General features: G+C 36.0%; 1 protein-coding gene across 2 annotated transcripts in view; it reads right to left on the bottom strand.

The window, feature by feature from the left end:
• Positions 1-11811, bottom strand: part of WDR89 (WD repeat domain 89) — a 34995-nt gene extending 23184 nt beyond the window's left edge. For both annotated transcript variants that reach the window (XM_051977803.1, XM_051977801.1), the window contains exon 1: positions 11397-11811. The gene's annotated coding sequence lies outside the window, so the exon portion shown is untranslated. The remainder of the gene's footprint in view (positions 1-11396) is intronic.
• Between the last annotated feature and the right edge of the window lie 4419 nt (positions 11812-16230).

Here is a 16230-nt window from a genome sequence, read left to right on the forward strand (position 1 = left end):
CTAAGAAGTTAGGGAGGGTGTGACCACCTCCTTTTTGTGGTTCTCAGGGAGGTGAGATTGGCTTATACTCAGTATGATGAATTGATGTATTTGTAATAGAGTATTTAAGAGGTCAGAATCAGACCAAGGTCAGAGACTGAGATGTGCAGATTGCTGACTACAGATTGGCTGACTGACTGAGACTGCTGGTACAGACTGGGAGACTGAAGGAACCAATAAAGACTTTGGACTTTATTCCTGACTCTTCTTGTGGTGATTATTCTGTTGAGACCAACGCTGGTCCCAAGGCCCTTCAGAAAGCTAGCCCGGACATTACAAGTTACTATCCTCAGTCCTCAGTTTCCTCATCTGCAAAAACAAAGGGGGAAAAAGAGAGTTTGGAATAAATTTCTAAGTCTCTTCAGGATCTCATATCTATAACTTTTTTTTTTTTTTTTTTGCTGAGGCAACTGGAGTTAAGTGACTTGCCCAGGGTCACACAAGAAGTGTTAAGTGTCTGAGGCCAGATTTGAACTCGGGTCATCCTGACTTCAGGGGCTGGTGTTCTATCCACTGCACCACCTAACTGCCCCTCATCTATGACTTTATAAGCATACTAGAGAACTTGGAGAGAGAAAACTGACCAAAATGTAACAGCTCTAGAATAAGTATATAAATAATTAGGGCTGTTTGACCTAGAGGGCAGAAAATACAGAGAAGAGTGTATACGAATATAGCATTTGTTATATAAGAGTTTTCTTTCTTTTTTTTCCTTCAATAGAATTTTATTTTTCCAATTACATGTAAAAATAGTTTTCAACATTCATTTTTGTAAGATTTTGAGTTCCTAGTTTTTTCTTCCTTCCTTTCTTCCCTCTCTACTTCCCCAGGACAGCAAACAATTTGATACAGGTAAGACACATACAATCATTTAAAGCATATTTCCACATTGGTCTCTTCATTATTGAACAATTGGAACTGATTTGGTTCATCTCATTGCTGAAGATGGCCATGTCCATCAGAATTGATCATCATATAGTATTGTTGTTGAAGTACATAATGATCTCCTGGTCCTGCTCATTTCACTCAGCATCAATTCATGTAAGTCTCTCCAAGCCTTTCTGAAATCGTCTTGCTGGTCATTTCTTACCGAATAATTTTCCATAATATTCATATACCACAATTTATTCAGCCATTCTCCAATTGATGGGCATCTACTCAGTTTTCAGTTTCTGGCCACTACAATGAGACCTGCCACAAACATTCTTGCACATACAGGTCCCTTTCCCTTCTTTAAGATCTCTTTGAGATATTAGATTTTTTTTAATTAAAGTTTTTTATTTTCAAAACATATACAGATACTTTTCAACATTCATCCTTACAAAACCTTGTGTTCCAAATTTTTCTCTCTCCCTTCCTCCCCACACCCTCCTCTAGATAGCAAGTATGATATGTTATGAGAGAGAAAACAAAAAAATGCAAGCAAACAACAACAAAAAAAGTGAAAACTATGTTGTGATCCACACTCAGTTCCCACAGTCCTCTCTTTGGGTCTAAAGACTCTCTCCATCCTAAGACCATTAGAACTGGCCTGAATCACCTCGATATTGAAAAGAATCATGTCCATCAGAATTGATCATTACATAATGTTATTGCTGTGTACAATACAATGTTCTCCTGGTTCTACTCTATTTAGCATGAGTTCATGTAAGTCTTTCTAGGCCTTTCTGAAATCATCCTGCTGATTGTTTCTTATAGAACAATAATATTCCATTATATTTATATACCATAACTTATTCAACCATTTTCCTACTGATGGGCATCCAGTTTCCAGTTTTTTGCCACTACAAAAAGGGCTGCCACAAATATTTTTGCATACATGGGTCCCTTTTTCCTTTTTTATTATCTCTTTGGGATATAGACCCAGTAAAACACTGCTAGATCAAAAGGTATGAACAGTTTTATAGCTCTTTGAACATAGCTTCAATTCTTCAGAATGGTTGGATCATTTCACAATTCCACCAATAATGAATGTATTAGTGTCCCAGTTTTCCCACATCTCCTCCAACATTCATCATCATCTTTTCCTGTCATCTTAACCAATCTGAGAGGTATATAGTGGTCTTAATTTGCATTTCTTTACTCAATAGTGATTTAGAGCATCTTTTCAAATGATTAGAAATGGTTTTAATTTTTTCATCTGAAAATTGTCTATTCATATCTTTTGACCATTTATCATTGGAAAATGCTTGTATTCTTACAAATCTGAGTCAATTCTCTCCATATTTTAGAAAAGAGATCTTTATCAGAATCCTTGGATAGAAAATGTCCCCCACCCCCACCCCCAATTTACTGGTTCCCTTCTAATCTTGTTTGCAATGATTTTATTTGTAAACAAACTTTTTAACTTAATATAATCAAAATTATTCATTTTGCATTCCATAATGTACTCAAATTATTCTTTGGCCACAAATTCCTTCCTTCTCCACAGATCTGAGAAGTAGATTATCCTTTGTTTTACTAATTTGCTTATAGTATCACTCTTTCTGTCTAAATCATGAATCCATTTCAATCTTACATAAGAGCCATTTTTAATCATTTGAAATGTTAACATATGTAAAGGTGAATGGGCTTTTTCTATGCTGCTCAAGACAGCAGAACTAGGACAGAAAGAAGTTTGAATTCTGGTTCAGTATTGTATTTGTTACTATCTGTGTGAACTTGGGCAATTTTTAACTTCTCTAGGACTCAGTATCCTACTTGGAAAGTAGAGATGTGATAGAGCTAGTTTCTGGCAGAAGTGGATAGAGCACTAGAACTGAAATCAGGAAGACCTGAGTTCAAACCTGACCTTAAAATATTTACTAGTAGCATGACCCCGAACTAATCACTAAACTTACCTGCTTCAGTTTCCTCATCTGTAAAATGGGAACACCACCAGCACCTTTCCAGATTGTGAAATGAGATAATATTTATAAAGTACTTCAAACACCTTAAAGTGCTTTACAAATGCTATTATTATTATTATTATGGTCCTTCCCACTCTACTCTTATGATCCTATTAATCAAAGTTAAAAGGAAACAGATGCCAACTTTTTAGAACTAATAAAGAAGCAAGCTGTCTTGAAGAGTAATTTCCCAAGACTAAACATATTCAAGACCAGCCAGACGAGTTATCCATCAATAAAATTCTGGAAAGTATAGATTCCAATCTCAGTTACACTCCTTCCAAGTCCTTCAAAAATAACAAAATAACACTAAAAAAGAAAAAGGATTTAAAAGAGCCACTAAACCAGTTAAAATACCAGAAATAAATGGAGAGGAAAGAGAAAATACACAAAATATCCTAAAATGAAATCATCTTAAAGAATACATTCAAAATAATTAAGAAAAAATACCACTTTAAAAAATCACAACGTCACATAGAAGACTAAAGAGAAAACAATCTGGGAGAAAACCTTCCAAAATTTTAAAATAGTAAAAAAATTGAGAAGTAATGAAAGTTATCTATATAGAGACTGTAACAAAAAACTACAACCAACAGAATTAATCATAAAACAGAATGACAGTTAATGAAGATTACAAAAAATATAGCTACAGGAAAATCATTGAATTAGCAAGGTAATTTAAAAATATATAGAATTAAGTGATGGACTTGGTGAACAGGTGAACACAACAATTTAAGATTGCTGACATCTTCTCCCCCCCAAAAAAAATCTGTATAAGAAAATAAGTTGTGTAGAGGAATCTGAGGTCCAAAGAAATTAAAAATATACAAAATGTGCAGAGAATCCTGAAAATGAATGCAAGATTAAATATTCCTTTCAATACTCATTATTAGCCTCCAAGATAACATTTTTAAAAAATGGGAAAAGGCAAAATTAGACAAATGAAAAAAAGGTACAAAACTAGAGGCATGCATTATAAATACACCATAACCTACCCAGAAGTGGGAGATACATTTCTAAAAAGCAAAGTTCAAAAAAGCTTGCAAAAAGACATCATCTATCTCAAGGAAGCCTTCCAACATCAGCAAAAAATGTAAATGGTTAATACAAATCAGCTATTAACAATGTAAGAATCTTCAGAATTACTATACTGATGAAATCACTATATATTTTAGAAAGGTTTTAAAGAAACAATGTGGTGATTTTATTCTTTAAAATTATAATATGATGATTCTCTCTGGGGGAGAGCAGGTTTCTCAGGGAGGTTTTCTGGAGGCAGTCTTTGTTGCAGTCGAAAGTAATAATCACCTATAATAATATAATAATAAACACAGCCAGGTGATAAAAGTTCAGATCTTTTATTGTCTCCAATATAGCCCGGTTAGCTTAGAGGCCTCTCTCTCTGCTTGGTTCCAAGAGCTCTTGCAGCTTTGTCCGTTGCTTCTGCCTCTGCTTTCTTCAGCCTCCAGAGCTAGCACCAAGTTGAATCAGTCTTGCCTCTGAGAGGGGGCTTCTGGCTCTCAATCTCCCAGAGTGCTCCTCTCCAACCTCAGTCAATGTTCCGAAGTAAAACTCTTCACTCAGAGAGGGCTTCTGGCTGAACTCACTTGACGCTCCCCTCTCAATCCAAATTAAGCTCCACTCTCGACTCATAGCTTCTTCTGACTTGACGCTCCCCTCTCCATGTAATTCAGTTGAATTATCTTAACTGGGTCTCTGCTTTCTTATATATCAGAGAGAGGAGTTATGGGTTTTCTCCCATAGAGCTCTCTGGCCCTAAGAGCTTCAAGGGAGGTGTGAATTCAGATATTTCATACTAAAGCCTGAAATCCCCCAAATGTGTGAACTCCAATGAGTAGAGGTGTGAACACAGGCATTGTATTAGTTCTACTTAGTACCTTATTTCAGGTTCTGGCCCAAAGGATCTTCTTGTAAGAGCAGATCAATAATCTATCAACTCTAATGAGTTAGCAGTTTGTAAAGATTCCAACAAAACAAGAAGGGAAAAAAGAGGTAGGAGACTCAAACTAGAACTAGAGGAGTGGTAACAATCAAAACTTATCTTTTGCCCCTTGATATAGGAAAAATTAATGGTAAAGAACGGTCCAAAAACTTTGGAGAACAATTTGACAACATACAATAAATCACAAAACTGATCCTATCCATCCAGAGACTCATTTTTACTAAGATTTAACTCTAAAGATATTGTAAAATGTTGGGTTTTTTTTTTTTTTTTGAAAGATAGATGTGAGGATATACTGCAACATATCCAACATATAAAGGACTGCTTGCCATCTAGGGGAGGGGGTGGAGGGAGGGAGGGGAAAAAAATCGGAACAGAAATGAGTGTCAATATAATGTAATTATTAAATAAAAAAAACTTAAAAAAAAAAAAAAAGAAAGATAGATGTGGCAGCAATGTATAGGTAGAATTACTACAATGGGGAAGAAATGACAAAACAACAATTTTGAAGTAAGGTGGTTTCAGTGAAAATGAATGGGATATATGAGAGATTTTTGAAGTTAAAGAGAATACTTGGTTACTATTCAACTACTAGGGAATTAGAAGAGGGAAAGTGTGAACATGATTCCAAGTTCTGAGTTTGAATTACTGGGAAATTGTGCTACCATTCACAGAAGCAGAGAAGTTGGCAGGAAAGCTTATTTGGGGAGCAGATAATAAAGAATGGATTTTTGACACATTACCTGAAATACCAAATGCAAAATTGTCCTCTAGGCAACTGAAGATGTAGTACCTAGACTATCTTAAATTCCTTCCACTTCTTCATACTAAATGAATTTTGTCTACTGAGATTATGGATGTTTCAGGTTGTCCCTTCTAATTGCTCTTTCCATAACAATCTCTCGGTTTTCTCTATAAATATATATATCTGGAAGTTATTCCCATAAACAGGGCAGCTGAAGATCAGGAACCATCTGGGTTCTCTGAGGGAAAAATTATAGTTGATGGTCAAAGTCATGTTTATAAATAACAGACATTATCAGGAAATGTGTTCCTTAAGAATTTTCCACATGATTGGAATTTAACCTTTTAAATGTTAAAAAACTGATTTTAATCATTTTCAATGGAACATTTTACAAAACATTATCACAGATATCAATGATACCACTACTTGGTAAATATCCCAAGAACAACAAGATGTCCTTAGTTATGCTATCAACACAAACAAAGATTTGGAAAGAAAGTGGGGGACCATCAAATGATAAACATTTGGACAAATTAGAGCATATGTAGAACATTATTAAACCATAGGAAATGGCAAACATGAAGATTTCTGAGAAACTTAGGAAGTCTTATATGAACCTATAAAGAGCAGAACCAGAACAATTTACAACGTGACCATAAAAAGGAAAAACAATAAAAGATTTTAGTGCTCTAATCAATACAATAACCAACTGAGATTTCCAAAGGCTAGTGGGAAAGCATGACATCAGGCTCATCAGAGAAGTGCAAGAATATAGGTGGGAAAGAGAAGATTTTGACCTCAATATTGATTCCCTTTATTGTACTTTATTTCAAAAAATAGTTTTATTTGGAGTCACTATGAGCTCTTTGAGAATGGGGCCTATTTCTTGCCTTTCTTTGCATCACTCAAGCTTAGTGTAGTCTCTGGCACACAGTAGGCTGGGAAGTGACAGCAATGGGAAAAATAAAAATAAACATCGATAAAACATTTTATCCACTTTGCCACCTAAGCCTATTTTAAATTCCTTCCACCTCTTCACATTAAATGAATTTAGGTTTTTCACTGAGATTTGGATGTTTCTGGTTGCCTCTTCTAACACTGCTCTTTCCATTACATTCTCTCCATTCATTCCATGACACTCAGCTTTTCTACCCTTTTACCTAATCAGAAACTTCAATAGCCATATGGTAAATTTTTGACACTTAAGACTAGTCTAGGTTGGTGATTTCACAGGTGTGAGCTGTTCCCAATTAGGAAACTCCTTCACCTAATGCTGCATAGGATATATCCCCAGGATCAAAAGAAGCAGGACTTAAGGTTCCCTTTTCCTATCTATTACTTCAAGCTGCTCTCTCAATTTTTCTTTGCTAGCAGAGACTGGTGAAAAGGGTGGACTAGGAAAAAATAGTACAACTCCAACAAAGAGATCTAGGAGGAGTATCAAACCCAGGAATGATTGGGAAACTCAAGAAGAAAAAAAAAAACACTTTTTTTTCTAGCCAATACATGAATTCAGCCCAAGTGACCAAAGGTAGAAGCTGAAGAACAGGGATTGGCCTGTTAAGCTTTTGCCCTGACTTTGGAGTAGCTTCAAGGATTCAGAAACCCAAAAGTTAAGGCCAAAGGAGGACTTGAAGTTTTATTTCTCTGACAATGAGTTGAGATCACATATTTTCAGCAGGCTTATTTCCTTAATCTTTTAATTTTTCTATGGTGCATTCCTTTCCCCCCAGTCTTTTAACAACTGTTGTTGTAACTTTGAGTTATTTCTCCCATGCTGGGAAGGCTCTAACTAAGGCCCTGAAATTGATTGAGTCTAATTTGCAAAGACCAACATCGCTAATAACTAGATGTATGCTGTCATTAGACTGCCTCCTGGTGATGAATTTTCTTGACTATAGTCATCCATGAAGCAAAGAAACTTTTTTAAATGGCCTCCATCTTGTGCCATGTGGCCCCTTACTCCTATGCAATGATGATTAACAATATGACAGGAAAGAAGACAGAGGGCTAAGAATCAGTTTTTTGACCATCCATACTTTGACTAATGGTACTCTAAATATGTGATCTCTGTTCACTGATCAACAAGGTCACATTGCTAGACAAGCTAAATCATATAAGCAAACTGCAACTAAGCTCTTCCAGGCTTAGCTCCTGCCACCATCTTCCAGAAAGCCTTCCCCACTGTTAGTGCCACTACTCTCCCCCCAATGCAATTTTGCATATAACTTATATATACTTATTTCTGGACATGTTATATTCTTTCCTGTAGAATGCAAGTTCCCTGATGGTGCAAGGCCCAGCACATAAAAAGCATTTAAAAGCTTGAAGACTTACTGACTTAACATGGAAACATTTAATCATTTAAACAACTTGATTCTTAGAGACTTGTTGAAGTGATAATCTCTTGTAGGTATAGAAACACCCCTTTCTTTAGGTGAATTTACACAAAATAGAGTGTAGGGATTAAAATTATCCTGTTTACAGGAACTGAGTATCTGAGGAACTGAGATCTCTGAGCCAGCGACACATTTATTTAAAGGATCCATGATTCCCTCTAATGAAGTGGACCTCTGAGTTTTCATCATAATCTGACATGCCTCTTCCTTCCAGGGTTCCTTTTTTATATGGCTAGATGTCCAGTCATTCCAGATCAGCTATACTAAACACAGAATAATTCCACTGATTAACATTTGATATATAAGCTAAAATAAGCAAAATAATGTCAGCAGGATCACAAATTGGGTAAAGAGATAGCTCCACACAAAATGGACAGATTTCTTCTTAGTTTGGGCAGGAGGAAACAGTACAAGCTATCACGATAAGTGACCTAGGTGGTCATAAGATAGTCTCCTATTCCTACTGGATAAGAGACTGGTCCAGAGGTACAAAAATATTTTAGGAGACTTGCCATATATCTGTCATCTCTGCCACACTGGGTTTGGTCACCATAAGAAGGAAAAACAAGGATGGAGAGCTTTTTGTTAACTTCCTAAATATAGTTAAGCAATTGAATTTAGAATCAGTAGCTCACAGCTCTGAGGTCTTATATAATGAACTTTGATATGATTCTATTAATACTGATTAGGATAGCGTAAGGGTCCAAATAAATCATGTCTCACAAGAAGCAGCTTAGTGTAGTAGACAGAATGCTAGAAGTGGAGTCGGACAACCCTGATTCAACCATTCCTCTAATACTTTACCATTGGCAAGTCCCCTTACTAGAGTACCTTTGATTATTTCATAAATAAAAATAAATTTGAATAATACCTGTGATGTCTAAGTCCCAGAGTTGGGGTGAGACAAAAATCAAAGAAAGAACATTTTCTTTCTTGACATCGACACTAACTAGAGCACTTTACCATTTTCTTCTCTAGCTCATTTTACATATGAAGAAATTGAAGTAAAAAGAACTGAATGACTTGCCTAGGGTCATACAGGTATTAAGTGACTAAGGCCAAATTTGAAATCAAGAAGATGAGTCTTTCTGATTCCAGGTCCAGGATTCTATTTGTTGCTTCACCTAGCGGCTACTATATGAGCACTATAAATAACAATTATTATTTGTGAGGTGATAAATAATTAAAACATTTCACCTTTCTTTTTTAGTCTACGAATTAAAAAAATAGAAAGCAAAATGTTTTCTTCAAGATAAACACTCACTTCTCACTCTTCCTTTCACACATCTAATCCATTTCTAAGTTGTCAATCAGATCTTCACAATAGTTCTTAAATTCTCCTCCCTTCTCTTTACTCTAAGCCCTCCAAGAAAATAGTTGCAAAAACCACATCCTAATATTTGGTCTTAAAACCTCTTTCCACTTCAATCCATCCTCCACACAATGGTCAAAAGAATTTTCTCTAAATTTCTCTAGGTGTGACTACACCTATTTCACTCCCTATTCAATAAATTCGAAATGCCTCTATTTTTACCTCTAGATTCAAATTCAAATACAAACTCCCATTTCTTATTTATCCTTTATAACCTGCCTCAATCTACTTTCCTAGCTTTTTTTTAACCTTATCCTTCTCCCCCCTTCATCTTGAGAACCCAAAGACATAACAAGATAGCTCAAACAACTTTTGGAGCATAACTTGAGGGAAGGGAGATACAGCATGTACAATCTGTTTATTTCATCTACAAGAAATACATTTTTTCCATGATAAAACTAAACATACACAATATCATAAAACACCTCACATATCCAGAGAACAACAACTTCACAACAAATCACAACAAATCAGAAAACAAGTCTCTAGATGCAAAATAGTTTAGAAAAGCAGTGTCCTTAAATTCACACTAAAGAATACTTTAGAGAGAGTGCTCACACCTTAGACTGCCAACTACTCATATTTTAGACAGCTGTAAAGTCAGGTAACAGGTTTCTTAGTCTGTAGTAAATTTTAAAGATGGGAAACAAACTTCTAGTGATAAAGAAGAAAATAACAAGAGAAAATTTAGCAATACTGAAGCCAAAATGAAGATTATTGAAGCATTTTTGAAATAAGTATGTATGTATTTGTATACACACACGGAAAAGATAACAGGAGTTCACAAAGGAAGCACAAACAAATACCGTTTTGAACGTTACATGTGAGCTTTAGCATATACCTGAAAAAGCAAGCAAGATGAAACAAAAATTCGTGGTTTTATTTGCACTCGTCTTTTTGTGTTCCACTGTTATTTGGAAATGTTCTTTTTGAGAGGTAACTTCAAATTTACATGTAGTACACACACATTCTCTCTGTCTCTCTCTTTCTCCTAAAAAGCACAGCACTTCTGAGGCTAATTTAGTGTAAAGACAAACAGACCCTTCGGACTGAGACAATTCAATTCAAAATTGAAGTTCATACCTTGAGTCATTAAAGAATGAATTAAATCCAACATGCCCAGATTTGAAAGTATTTCAAAGCATTAAAAAAAAGTTTGGGTACTTAAAATACCCGAGACACCTCATCCACCGAAAAAGTGGGTAAAAGAGATTAACTATATATTTATATGCATCTAATTTTCATTCACAATTTGGGTTTAAATTATATCCCCAGCCCCTGGTTCTGAAAAAAGTTCTTCATCTTTTTTTGCGTGTTGTGGATCCCAGTCGTAGTCCAATTTTAAACAAGGGCTTAGCACGGCGCCAAAAAGTGGCTTTGCCTTTTTATGTCACAGATCTTTGATGAAGCCTATGGGTTCCATTTTAGAAAAATCTTTTTGGATGCATTAAGTATGATATGCAGAATTCAAAAGAACCAATTATGTTTTCTAAATATTTTTTTAAATAAATTCACAAACCCCAGATTAAAAAGCTATGATTATAAGGCAGCTAAGAGATGCACTGAATGAAGTGCTGGACTGCGAATCAGGGAAACCAGAAATTAAAACCAACCTTGAACACATTCACTACGTGGCCCTGGGGAAGTCACGAAATCTCTATCTGTTTTAAGTCTTCTTTTATAAATGGAGGTAATAACGGCACCAATCTCGCAGCGTTAAGATAAAAACGTGATTGTAGAGTGCTTTGCAAACCTTAAAGCGGTACATAAATGCTAGCTATTATGACTACTGCAAACCATTCCAGGCAAATGGGATGCTTCCCCCAAGCTAAAAACAAAAATTCACCAAATCATTTAAAATTATTTTAAGTTCCACGTTAATAGCCACCCCATTATGAACTACCACGTCCTTGTAGTTCCTAGAGAGTCCGCTGGGTGTCACTACAAGTCCCTTCGAGAGAAACAAGCAGAGGTAATGTACTAAACTCACCGGGGATTCGTTCCAGGGTCAAGTGGCGAGAAAATCGTGGTCTTATCAACTGCATTCGATGAACCTTTCTCCGGCAACCTAAGTTTCCTAAAGGGGAAGGTGTTTTCTCCTCCTCAGGGCGCCGAGGGGGAGGGAGAAGGGAGGTATGCCCCTCTTCTCTCGCACGCACGCGATCAGCTCCCAGGGTTTCAGGGATCAATGGCCGCTCCCAGAATGCTTCTGCAATCCAGCTTCCTAACTCGCCCTCGCAGTCGGTTCAAATCACCTCCGAGAGATATGGGAGAACCGAGAACACAGTGTCCCAACCACGTGGATACCATCGCTCTGCGGAGTTTCGAAGGAAGCCAAGAACCCGCTCCGTTTCCTTAATTACCTCCGGCAATGCTAAGATTCTTCTTTTTTCCCATTGGTAGACCAAGAACGGAAGTTCAAAGGGGATTGGTCAAAGCGAGACAGATGGGGCGGAGAAAGGGGGAGGAGGGTGGATGCGGAAGAAGCGGGTGGCCCAACAAAAAATGGCTAGAGCTAAGGGGAAGCGAGCGGCTGCGTCGTTACGACGTTCCCTTCCCCCTTTCTCCCTTCTCCTCCCCTCCCCCCTTCCCCCCACTCCCTCGGTCCATTACGTCAACGGAAACATCAACAGTTTTATTTCTTTCAAGAAGCCATAGTGGCATGAGAAGAGCCGCGATGTTATGGATGCTCCCTGGTGGTTTCCAGTTGTCCTTGCTTGAAAGCTTCCCTTTTGGTGTCACTGACTCTCCTGGGAGCCATGTTCTCAGAGGAAGGCGATCCCACCCACTCACATGAGTTTTGGGGTTTTTTAAACTTAAAAAAAATTTTATAGCATCTTAAAAAGTTATGAACTTGATAAACAGGAACTTTCCTTATACAAAAAAAAAAGAGTAAGATTATGATTAGATTTCTTATAGCTTTTTCTTTTTAAAATATAGCTTAAATTTAACAGTCGCTTCAACATTGCAGAGCAACAAGATAAATGGAAGACTCTTCTTCTTAAGTTCAAATCTGACTTAAGACACTTACTGTGTATTCTGAGCAAATCATGTAAGCTTGTTTGCCTTAGTTTCTCATGTGTAAAAATGACCTGGAGAGTGAAATGGCAAACCACTCCACTACCTTTGCCAAGAAAACCCCAAATAGGATCACAAAGAAGAGTCCACTTTTGAACAACAAAGAGAACACCTCCTGCTTGTGCTTTGTGTCTCCTTGTCAACAAGCATTTATTAAGTACCTACTATGCTAAAAGCTGGGACCACAAAAAATGCCCCCCTAAAAAAACACTTGCTCCCAAAAAAGTCAGATTTCTGAAATCCCTTCTCTGTTCTATGTATGTTTCCTTGATGCTGCTCTACTCATTTTTTTTTTTTTCTCTTTTTTAAACCACTGGAGAGTTTTATTACCACATTTCCATCCCAAGACTCCCAATTCCCTTCTATTCCTATAAAAAACTCCTAGGTTAAATTGAGCAAAATAAATTCTCCTATTGATTGTAGGTGACAATGTATGTCTCATTCAGCCTGTTCATATGCACTACAATCATTCTCCACTACCTCCTTACCAAAAGGTGGAAAGCATGAGTCATCATCAGTCTTTGCTACTTTAGAGTTCTGAAGCTTTTGAAGGTAATTTTGCTCAACAATTGCATAATGTTCTGGTTCTCTCTCACCCTCACTGTAGATAAATTTATTCAAATCTTTTCATGTTTCTGTGAATATGTCCCTTTCCTCCTTTTGTATGCTACAATTATATTCAATTATTGTCATTTATGATAATTTCTTTGGGGCACTTAGTTTCCAGTTATTTGCAATGAAAAAAAAAGTGACTAAAATATTTTTGTATCTGTAGATATGTCCTTTCTCTTTATTTTTGATTTTTGGGGGACTATATATCCAGTAGTGCTATCATTGCTTAAAGAAAATATGCATAGCATATTGAGTTCAGTATGGTCCCAAATTGCTTTCCAGAATGTTAGAACCAGTTCATTTCTCCTTCAACAATGCATTAGTGTGCTCATGCCTGCCATTCTCCCTCTCCCTCCCAGTTCTTGCAATAGATATCATTCCCCCTTTTAAATCTTTGACAATTTGATGGGTGTGAGTTGTCTTAATAAGCATTATAAAATCATCTTGCTGCACAAGAAAACTCAAATCAAAAAGGAAAAAATGAAAAAGAAAATAAAATGCAAGCAAACAAAAAAGTGAAAATGCTATGTTGTGATTCACACTTAGTTCCCATGATCCTCAGAGTTGTCTTAATTTGGAACACTTAACACTATATTGTTGCAAATTCACCTGTCCTCCTTTGAAAATAACCTGTTCATATACTTTGATTATTTATTTCCTGAAGAATGGCATTCTGAATGTATTTATAGCTATTCCCTATGTTTATCAGACCCTTATCAGAAAAATTTGCTACCAAAAAAAATAATTCTTGTTTGTTTTCCTTACAGTTCTCACTACAATGATTTTGTTTGTATAAAACTTTAATGTTATCAGAATTATCTTTTTTTTTTTTTGTTCAGCAGGATGATTTCAGAGAGACATAGAGACTTGCATGAACTGATCTAAGTGAAATGAGCAGAACCAGCAGATCATTGTACATGGCAACAAGAAAATTACACTATGCTCAATTCTGAGGGATGTGGCTCTTTTCAACAATGAGATGATTCAGACCAGTTCCAATGATCTTGTGATGAAAAGAGCCATTTACACCCAGAGTAGGGATCGTGGGAACTGAGTGTGAATCACACCATAGCATTTTCACTCCTTTTTGTTGTTTGCTTGCATTTTTGATTTGATTTTTCTTGTGCAGCAAGATAATTGTATAGATATATATGTATATATTGGATTTAACATATATTTTTACCAGCTTTAACATATATTGGATTACTTATCATCTAGAGGAGGATGCAGGGGAAGAGGGAAAAATTGGAACATGAGGTTTTGCAAGGGTTAATGTAGAAAAATTATCCATGCATATGTTTTGAAAATAAAAAGCTTTAATAAAAAAAATGAAAAAGTCAAGAAAAAAAGTTATGTTTTTTTATGATCATCTTTTGTTAAGATTGTTTCCACTATCCATAATTTTAAAAGCTCCATCCTTCTCTCTTCCTCTAATTTGCCTTCTATATTTAAGGCCAGCACCTTTGGTACTTGAATAAGAATCTGGCAGTTTGAAATATTTTTCCTTTGATTTAGAAACTCTACATTTGGGTTATGATATTCATGGATATTTTCATTTGCTGTATCTTTCAGGAGATGACTATTAGAATCTTTCTGTTTTTACTCTCCCCTCTGTTTCTCGTTGATTTACTGGGCAATTTTCTTTCCTTATGCATTGAAATGTATTGTCCAGGTTTTTTACTTTGTCAAGATTTTCAAAAAAGTGTACTCTTAGCAATTTGGAACTTTGCCCAAAGGGCTATAAAACTGTGCACACCCTTTGACCCAGAAGTGCCATTGCTGGCTCTATATTCCAAGGAAATCTTAAAGGGAAAAAGATCCACATGTGGAAAAATTGTATCAGTTCCTTTTGTGGTGACAAAGAATTGGAAAATGAGTAGATGCACATCAGCTGGAGAATTGCTAAATAAGTTATGGTATATGAAAGTAATGGAATATTATTGTTCTATAAAAAATTATGAACAAACTGATTTTAGATTGATATGAAGCTGAGCAAAACAAGCAGACCAGGAATACATTGTACACAGTAACAGCAAGATTGTGTGATGACTAACTATGAAAGACTTGGCCTCTTCTCAGCAATTCAGTTATCCAAGGCAATTCCAATGAACTTTGGTTAGAAAATGCCATCTGCCTCCAGAAAGAGAACTATGGAGATTGAATGTAAATCAACATATGCCATGTTCACTTTTTTGTTTTGTTTTTCTCTTGTGGTTTTTCCCTTTTGTTCAGATTTTTCTCTCCCAACACGATTCATAAAGAAATGTGTATTTTAAAAGTTTATATACGTGTATAAATAGAAAAAAAAAATCAATTTTTACTCTTTCCTGAGCTAGAAAACTTTGCGTATATACCCTGTGATGGACTGTATGTTTACTCTCTAATTTAATTGTTGTTCAATTATATATGGGTGTTTTCTTGTGCCATTTCCTTCAAGTTATGGGAACTGGGGCAAACACAGTTAAATGATTTACTCAGGATCAGACAGCTAGTAAGTGCTAGATTTGAATTCGGAAAAATCAGTCTTCCGGAACAAATCCCATACTCTATCCACTGTGCCATCTACACTGTCTTTTTATCCTCTAATGATCAGCTTTATATTAAAGGGGCATTTGAGAAACAGAAACCCATTAAGATAGAAACCCATTAAGATCGTCTATTATGGAGCTAAGGATGCAACCTTTTGATGGAATGAATGCCCAACATGGATGAAATCTTGAAGTTTTTTAAGTATTGATATAGATTGGTAAGTCAGGCAAATACTAAAAAAAAAAAACCAAAAAAAAAAACTAATTTTTCCTCCAATTCTGCTTCAATCATAGAATACAATACCTTTGACATGGGCACATCATACTGGTTGGAAATAAATGCTGCCTTCTTAGAGATGGATAAACTATCCTTCTGGTACATTGAGGAGTTCTCATTTTTCATTTAACAATTTCTGAATTTTCCCATCATTTTTGTCAAACCAGTCCTGATATTTGCACATGTTCTTGTCCAGATAAGTAAATGCAGTGCAGTATACCAAATCTCTGAAAACTGGCTACTCCATTTCTGCTCCACTGTTGCCAACCATGTTTTGGCTCAGTTTTCCCTGCAAGTTGTAAACAAACTGTTCTGCTTGGACAATCACT

The sequence above is a fragment of the Antechinus flavipes genome, chromosome 2 (assembly GCF_016432865.1).
Source record: "Antechinus flavipes isolate AdamAnt ecotype Samford, QLD, Australia chromosome 2, AdamAnt_v2, whole genome shotgun sequence".
In the NCBI taxonomy this organism is placed as follows: domain Eukaryota; kingdom Metazoa; phylum Chordata; class Mammalia; order Dasyuromorphia; family Dasyuridae; genus Antechinus; species Antechinus flavipes.